This window comes from Alligator mississippiensis, chromosome 9 (genome assembly GCF_030867095.1).
Source record: "Alligator mississippiensis isolate rAllMis1 chromosome 9, rAllMis1, whole genome shotgun sequence".
Classification (NCBI taxonomy): domain Eukaryota; kingdom Metazoa; phylum Chordata; order Crocodylia; family Alligatoridae; genus Alligator; species Alligator mississippiensis.
Window position 1 is genome coordinate 75987517 of NC_081832.1, and position 9312 is coordinate 75996828.

The 9312-nt window shown below is 45.7% G+C and overlaps 1 long non-coding RNA gene across 2 annotated transcripts in view; it reads left to right on the forward strand.

The window, feature by feature from the left end:
- The window catches only part of LOC109283426 (uncharacterized), a 161845-nt gene extending 154178 nt beyond the window's left edge, over positions 1-7667 (forward strand). For both annotated transcript variants that reach the window (XR_009454828.1, XR_009454829.1), the window contains one exon: positions 6742-7667. This is a non-coding gene — a long non-coding RNA (uncharacterized LOC109283426). The remainder of the gene's footprint in view (positions 1-6741) is intronic.
- The last annotated feature ends 1645 nt before the right edge of the window (positions 7668-9312 follow it).

Here is a 9312-nt window from a genome sequence, read left to right on the forward strand (position 1 = left end):
AGCGATGACGGAAGGGAGGCGTCAACCATGGGAAGAAATGATGCAATAGCTACATTACATTTTGGATAAGCATGATGGGAAATCGCGCTTTGGATAAGCATGATGGGACTTGCCAAGCAGCATAGTCTCTGTATTGAACAGCAAATTGGTGGTGCTGCCCACGTTCAGGTGATGCGGCCACTTCTCGCTACAAAAGTTTAGGGAACTAGAGCCCAACAGGGATGCCTGACTTAATCTGAGTTTCCATGGGCGTCCTCTCTAGTTCACGTGAGGCAGAACGGGGGATCCAACGGAGTTGGAAAGCCATTGAATGTGAACTGTTTGGCAGACTAATGAAGTATTACTTGCCACTATTATCTTGCATAGGTCAGGAATTCATAGGCCTGAGCCCAAACATGTGGGAAGTAAGGGAAGCAATAGCTTGGCCCCTCCATGCACAGCTGATCCCATCCAGTTTGCCCTCTTTCACACTGGCCACAGCATTCAATTCAGCCATAATTCAGTTTTAAATGATGGGTCAGAGCCCCAGCTGCTGTAACCCAGCCTCCAACACAGGATCTGGCTTGCTAGGTTCTATACATGGCTGTTTGTCAGCTTCTTGTTGTCTAAAACCAATTAAGAGCGTTAAAAAGGAATAATTAGGGAGGATGCATTAATTAATGCTGCTAATAATAGCCTAGAGGTATGATTTAGCAATGTGCATAGAAGCCAAGTCCCTGGGTGGGGAACGTCTGGAGACAGCAGACGCACCTGTAAGGTCTTTCCATGTCAGACGCTTCCGTTGCTCTGTGCAGAAAGCAATCAAACTGCTCTGCAAATAGTAGTTCCAAGGTCTCTGCTAATGGCTGCCTAGGAGACAAGGATGGCAGTATTAATTATGTTTTCATTATTAACTGCTTCCTCCCATTCTTTCCTTTATGACCAAAGCAAAGACCATACTGAGGTCGATAGCTACTCAGTGTCCTAAGGGGGGAAAAAAAAGAAGAGTTGAAACATAAGTTTAGCTCACCAAGAAACATAGCTGCATTTAAGAAGAGCACACACCAACTGCAGATACGTCCTCAGCCTGGTGAAGTGTATTTATACCCAAAAGCTTTGCAAAGAAGAAATTTTCCAACTATTTGAGTTGATCCAATAAAAAATATCGGATTTCCCCGAAGCACCTTGTCTGGTGATGTCCTTAGACCAACGTGGCTGCAACCTACACCTCTCTAAAGGACCATCCCTTTAGCTGATGGATTAAATACACCTGAATGAGGATCAGCCTTCCCTCTAAGCTGTGCGGTGTGTGCGGCCGTGCAGGTGCACCTGGCAGCAGGGCATGAGCACACCTGCGTGGCCGTGCATGCCGCGCAGCTGATGAGGACGTGTCAACGCTAGGAAACAATCGGTATGCTAACCACAATTTGTTGCCATTAGCTTGCTTGCCAAACCTGGTATGGGAGGGTAGATACACACTGTATAGATTAATACCCAATAAGATACATAGTGAGCACAAGTTTTTGTGAACTCAGCGGTGTATTGGCATCCTAGGAACCATTTTTTGCTAGATTTGTTTGGAAAGCAGTGCTCCTGCAGGCTCATCTGCTGCCACGTGGAAGCAAAGCAGTGCAAATATCTTGCTAATGCTCCAGGAGATGCAGCTGGTGATGAGCACCTGGGTATCCAGACTAGGGAGTCGCATCTCCTACTCCTTTGGGTGCTGCAGGCTACAGGCATGCCCGCGTTTTAGCCAAGCCAGCCTGATGTACTGTTTGGCTGGATGAACCTTTGCAAGGGGAGGACTGACTTGGGATTAATCTGGAAGTCAGGAAGGGGTCGGAGTTGAATGCCCTGGCTATAGATGTAAATCAGCTTGTGGGTGACCTGAAGAAGACCCTTTACAAATACACTCTAAAGATTTGAGCAATAACGAAGCTATGACATCCCTTGCTGAGCTGGTTAATTGGGATCACTGTTAAAAATGTGGCATTTTATGTCCAATTGGAAGTTTATAGACGACAGTGCAGGGCCCCAAAGGGGCCCTACTCTTCCACAGGTTCATTAGGTGCTGCTGTAATGAAAATAATTAATATGATGAATGCAAGAAGTCAGCATTTGCAGGGACTGCTGGAAGACTAGCTGCAATCAGGCACATAATCCCACTGGTTCCAGCGCTCTTATCCTCTACTCTTTATGCTGGTTTTTTTGCTTTTTTTGCACTGCCCTCAGCATGGACAGTGCCGTGAAGTCCACTTAGTTATGATCATTTTAGATAGTTCAGATGGCTTCTTGTTGGCTTAATGGAAGCTGATTTCACCGGGGTTTTCTTCTATAAAAGATGCAGGAGTATTTCTGCGGTCTGAGGTTTGATAAAAGCTCGTGTTTTTACCAATTTAAAAGCTTAGCCCATTGAGGAGGCAGCAGCTCTTTAAAGAGAAGTCATAATAATAAAATGATAGCAGAGGAAAAGTTGAAACTCTCTGATGTGATGGAAAAGGCAGCCGTCTTGTTGGACAGTTTGCTTTCCACAGTTTTCCAGCAGCTTTCAGCAAAACTGAATGCAACCTGAATCAGTTTTATCACCAAAACTGAATCAGACCCACTTTGACATTTCTTAACTGTGCCCGTGGTGCGGCTGGATGGTAAATGCTGGGCCTCTTACCTTTTAGCTCCATGCTTCTGTGGGTTTACCAAGGTGCTATGCCATCCTCATACAGGAAAAGTGAGGAGCCCTTCATGTAAGAAAGAGAAACTTGTTTGAGACCCCAAATCACTACGGCTTTGATTCACCAAAGCACTTCAGGACGTGCTGTGCCGAGTTCAGGCCTAATGGCCAACTGGCTCATGAGCGTTGAGATGGGCTTTCCAAACCAGAGGTCAGAGGTTATCATGTGGGATGCTCCATCGTTGCTGTTTTAATCTCTGGCCGAGTTATGGATTTGGATGACTTGGAGCTAGGTGAAGTGTTACCCGGAAAGGAGAGATGAAGCTAGCTGGGAGGCTGGGCCCTTCGGTTGGAGAGACGCCCTTCCTTTGGCAAGCAGGTTTGCAGTTGAGGGATGTTTCTGGAGATTTAAAAACTCCTGGAGGATGGGGTGGCTTATGTGGCCATGAGCCCCTCCACCCCGTTCTTTATGAAATGGAGAAGATGAGACAATTATAGCTTCTGCTCTGGGATGCAGAAATTTCCACAGCCTTTTCCATCCTGGAGACCTCCTGATCATGGCGTTGCAGTCCTGGCTGATGATCGCGGGGGAGCTCCCATTAGCGCCTGGTACGGCAGCCTGGATGCTGAGCAGGGTTAGCCCCAGGAGCAAATGAACCCATCGCTGCCTCCCCGATCACTTGTAAATGCAATTCTAAAAGCCAGGTTCACCTGCTAAGGCTTAGCTTCTAGCTGCTCTCTCCACGTTCAGCCTCCACAGCAGAGATCAGCTGACAGCCCCTAGATTAATGACCAGATGCCGGTTGCAGGGTTTTCTCTGGGGATTACCCCATTGCTTTGACAGAGCCAGGGTTTGTTAATAATCACTGCACAGTGTAAAGTCCATCTGTTCACTAGGGCTCTTTCCTGAACCATATTAATGGTGGTGCGGATTTAGGACTGCCCAGGTAACGTAGGTGGGGCTATGATCCCTATGCCTATGTGCTTTTATGAATGCAGGGGGACCTACTGTAAATACCTAGAATTGTGTTTTCTGAATATAAATAGACCCAGTAGCTTTAGCAATAGGCACATTACGGTAAGATGAATTATGCACACTCAAACACACACGCACACACACTCACTACATATATATATAATGGTAAGATGGTCTATACCATAATATATACATTACGGTAAGATGAATTATGCACACACACACACACACACACACACACACACACACTCACTACATATATATATATATATATATATATATAATGGTAAGGTGGTCTATACCATATTATATACATCATAGTAAGATGAATTATGCATACATGCACACACTTTATACCTATATATATCTGTAGATATACATATAGATCTATAGATATAGATATACACACATATCTATATCTATAGATATAGATAGATACAGATGTATATTCTATACAGATAATTCTTTTGGTCTGTCTGTCTGTCGTGTGCATAATTCATCTTACCTTAATGTATATATTATGGTATATGCCATTTTACCAGTAGATAGATCAATCGATCGATTTATAGTGTGTGTGTGTGTGTGTGTGTGTGTAAATATCTATGACTACATCAATGAATAAATATAAATGCAAGGTCATATTTTCTGCCTGGGCTTTTTTTTTGGTTGGTTTTTGTTTTGGTGGTTTTTTTGCACAGCAAACTTACTCTCTCCCTTCTTAAGTATTGGATCTCCAAAGGATAAAGCGATGGATTTCATAAGCCCACTACGCTGCTACGTGACTTCAGACAAGTCATCCCATTTTTCTGTTCCTCGGTTTCCCCTCCCATGCTTTGTCTGTCCTGCTTTGAGTGTGAGCGATATGGGACCGGGTTATAGATGTCTATATGTCTCTGTGGGTTTGTCTGCACTGCCTCAGGAGGAAGCCAGGGAGCAATACCATGCCCAGGCTGCACATACTCCCTCCCAAACTAGCTACCCTTTGCGGGGTGGTAGGCATGTACTAAGATGCTGTGCTGCTATCGGTATATGCCTTGCACGGGACTGAGATTCCTACTTCCAGTTGAGGAGGGAGTGCGCGTGGTGTGCCGCGGTCTGGTGCTCAGTGGCACGCTGCTGAGATGGCGTAGAAAACACCTGCATGCTTTCTGCGTCCCCGTAATCGCTCCATAATGCCCAAAGCAGAAGACAGATGGGATTGTTGTTTTTCAGAAAAAGAAACAAAACATTTTGGTTTCTCTTTACAGTTGGTTTCTCCTTCCTTTACACCCACAGTGTCACTCTGGCATCCACGAAAGTGCTGAATAACCTTCTTCGTGGGAAAACCACAGCCGTGTATCAGGGTCAGGCTAGGTGAAGAGGCAGGAGTGAGACAGTACCTCACGACCAGCAAAATGCTTCAGATGTTCTCTCATTAAACCGCGCTGTTGATTTTTAGCAGGGACATCAGTCCTTTGAATTCCTGGGTCTTGCCAGGGTGAGCCGCCTCGCTGCTTCCCAAACAATTTTTCTTTGTCCTTCAGGCTGCAGGTGCCTCTCGGCGTATTGTGCCGCCTCTTCTCGTCCTCTCCGGAGCTCGGGAAGGCTCTCTGTCCCCCATCCCTGCCAGGGTGAATTTGTCTCCCTCGGCAGTGTTGGGGAGGCGGGAAAGATGTCAAAAGTAGGATGTGAAATTCATTTTGAAGTGAGTTGTTAGGAGTGGGGCTGACATCTCTGACAAAGGGAAAGGTTACTGAATACAGCTTTTCCGACTCCTATCTCCTCATTCCCTTCTTGTCAATCATGACCGGCGCAGGCCAAATTACTTGCGGCGAACAACTTACTTCTCACATCCGCTTAACCCGGCCCCAGGGGAGATGGGCCCAGCGTGGTGCAGGGCTGCATGGCCACGATCACGAGTCGGTGCTTGGTTCGTGGTTTCGGTGGGGCCGACCGCCCCGGGAAGACGACCTAGAAGTGCAGCCCCTGGGGAATAGGACGGTGGTCCTCAATCAAACTGCAGTAGACTCCACTAAAAACTGGCTTGGTTTCTCTAAGCGGGGAGGCCTTTCCTTCACCTCTGCACTGTATAAAAATTGCCTCAAAAAGCAATTTCTGCCTTTTTTTTTCTTTTGTCCTGCAGAATACTGCAGATGGGGGTGGGAAGGCAACGTCACCATAGGCTTTGCTGCTGCAGGTGCTGCTCCTCCGTTATCTGAGGATAGAGAAAACTGCAGGGAAAGAAAGAGTGGTCAGGACCTGCTATTTCTAGTGTAATGGAAAAAGGCAATGCGGGAGTGTGAAAAGAAAGATTGCTGAAGGCGATTTTGGCTTGCACTTGTATTGATCCCCAGCTTGCAGATGACTGAGGGAAATGCTGAAATGCCAGCTGAAGTTGCAGTGGAGAAGAGGTGGTGATCTGAGCATCATGAGATCTGTAGGGTATGACGCACCGAGAGGAAAATGAGTACTCGCCTCATCAGGAAATAGCACAATTAAACACAAGGGTCTTCTCAATACAGCTGCAATGGGCCGGTCGGCGCAGGCCGGAGGAGCCCCTTCGCAAGGGCCATGCTGTGTTGTCCTAGAACAGGCTAGGAGGGAGGGTTAGAGTCAAGTCAGGACAAGAAAATTCATTGAGTCAAGCCCGACGTGGGTAGAATCACTACTGCGGGGACCTAAGGCTTGCATGTCAAATAGGAAGATTTCTCCTTTTCCAGGGCCTGCCGAAAAGACAAATTAAGGTCCCTTTTTGGGCCATAAGATTTTCATCTCTCCATTTTTTGTAATTCCTTTTCCTTTTTTGAGGGGAGGGCTCTGTATCAGGCACAGAGTTAGGCGATAGTATAAATCAGCAAGGGTTTGTTGGCAGTAAACTGGCTTTAATTCACTGGGGATTTGGCTCGAGGAATCAAGATGGTCTTTCAGGGACTCTCATGGTGGGAACTGGCCTTTTATTTGGGTGGTGATGTGATTCGGCAGAGTCCAGCCGTGACAACTTTCGTTAAACAAGGTCATCAAGTCTCAAAGTCTAATGGGATATTTGCTCAAGGACAGATTGGGTAAAGACTTTAGGTTTGCTTCTAGATTATTTAGTAAAATAAAAAAAAAAAATCACTGTTCTTTTCTTCCTAAACAGATGAATAAAAGGAAGACGAGCAACATGTTGCTCACAATGGACAACCAACCTTGCAACGCCCGGAGGCACCTCCCACCATGCCGGGCCTGACTGAGTTTGGCCCATGAGGCAGGAATTTCTCAGTCTTTCAAGCTTGTTAAGTCTCTCGGAGTGAGTAAATAATGGAGAAGGTTTGGAGGAAGTAGTTATCTACTCTCCTCTTCTGCGTCTCAAAGGAGAGTTTGGTGGATGAGACTGCTGACACTATAACCAAGGAGTTAAGAAGGACAACGGCTTTGCCTCTGACACATGCTGTAGGAACACAGCAATTCCTGCTGCTTTAATTGATCTGTCTTGAAGTGTGGCTCGTCCTGCACGTAGCTTGCTTCCTTCCTTCCTTCCTTGTCATTTTTTGGTTGCTCATCCATAGTAAAACATGCTGACCTGTTACGGGGAGGCAAAACACAATGCTTAGGCGTTACGCCTGATGGATTCAAAGTCCTTGTCTTGCTCATGCCTGGCGTCGTCCCAGGTTTAGAACTTGGTCACCTCAGAAATGTCTGGCTCCAAACCCAAAGTCACTTGGATAAAAAGAGTTTTAAACTCACGCCTTCTCTAGTTTATTCAGCTTATTGCATGACTGCGTCTTCGACAAATGTTAGAACCGCTCACATCTGCTATGGGAGGGACCCAAAGTCCGTAAGAATAACTCCCAGTGAACCCAAAGGGGTTTAGATGAAATCCTGTGGGTCATGCTGGAATACCAAACACCAGGAATGGAAAAATAACTTGGTGTCAGTTTGTAATAGGATCCTTTCCACTGACTTCAATGAGAATTAGATGAGTGTCTTGGAAAACCTATGGCAGAGATATGCAGAATATATGTTGTCATTACCTATAGAGTTGCTTAGAAAATATCCATTTAAATTACATTTCAATTAAAAATAGAGGAGAAAAAACTCCCAAATGTAAAAATGTAAATATTTTCATGAATATTTTTTACTTCCACCCAGTTGTGGTAATGGTAAAAAGAGACAAGGTGGTGAACTAATAGAAGTTTTTGCAATGATGAAAAAAGTTCATTAAACTGTTCTCTTCTGCACCCCACTTTTATCTATCTATCTATCTATCTATCTATCTATCTATCTATCTATCTATCTATCTATCTATCTATCTATCTATCTATCTATCTATCTATCTATACCCTAATAATACTACACAGTAGCGTATTAGCACTGTCTGTGCTGGGACACGCTACTGCACATTAAGCATCTTGTGTAGATGTGCCCGGTAAGTTGTAAGCCAGACCCTTCTTCAAATGGAAACTCATCTGGACACGAGCCGTATCCTCGTATTTTCTGCAAAGGGAGTGCTGAATTCAAATCCCAAATGCATTACTGAGTCACCGGGGTGTCTTTGTACAAGCCACTACTCCTTTCAGTCTATTTTATGATCCACAGGATAGGCATAATAATATCCACTAGATCACTGCTCTTGCCCTTTAAAAGGTTCTAGCACCCAAACACAGTCTGATCTAAATTCAGTATGCTGCTAGGGGATTTTGGGGAGTGTAGTGTCCTACAGCAACCTGGGAGTTGTAGGCTAGAGCAAAGCAAGCTGGGATGGTGTGGCATGTTATATATAAGTTATATCCTTGTTTCAGCTTGTTGAGCAGATCTTCAGGGGCTGGGGATAGCAAGAATCGGATGAAGTAATTAATTCATTGAGTGCTTAAGTGAAAGCTAGAAGTTTAGAGCACGTGGTAAAAATGTGGGGAAAGCTGTCTGGCTGGGATGAGGGAAATAGTCTCTGGCATGATGTATGTGCCTGCTTTTATGTAGCATCTCAGCAAGGAAGACACCCCGTGTTTCCTTGCACCAAGGGGAGACCTAGGAAAAAATATTGTGGCTTGGTATAGGTCCCTGTCTGGCCAGGCCTCTCTTGGTCTGTTGTCTGGTACCACGTAAACCAGTACAGCCCGTTACATCATCCGGTTGTTGGCGACTAAACCAGTACCCCGACCTGGGTTAGCCTGGGCGAGGAGGGTGTGTGGACACCCAGCAGGACTAAAAACAAGACCCGTCGAAGGATGGATGAGCTCCCTGCAAGCCAACAGCCATCCATACCTGGAGAGGAGATGGGTGCCACCAGGTCACTTTGTCCAAAGAATCACCGATGATGCAAAGGCAACTCAACTAGCCTCATATCACATCATATGAAGCCCGGGTGTGGAGGAGGGCTGTTACAGCATCTCAGGTGCCCCAGTGGTCGCAGTGGACTTGACTTGTGATAGGTGCAAAGCCCTGTTTCCTTTTTCTTTGTAAGCTTCCTTATCTTAAGAGAGGTCATGGAGCTTCAAGAGAGCCGGGGGACCGAGATGGGGAAGTGGAAGCATGGTCCCACTAAAGCAAGAGACCCATGATCACAACACAATGCTCCATGGTGTAACAAGTCCATTTTTGTGCAAGGCGATGAACAGGAAAAGTGCCATGGACCTGGTAATGGCTGTTGAGTTTGGATGGTGTAAAAAGTGGTATTAAATATGGGAGGGAAACAAAGCCCAGTCACCAAAGCAATGTTGGCAAAGAACAT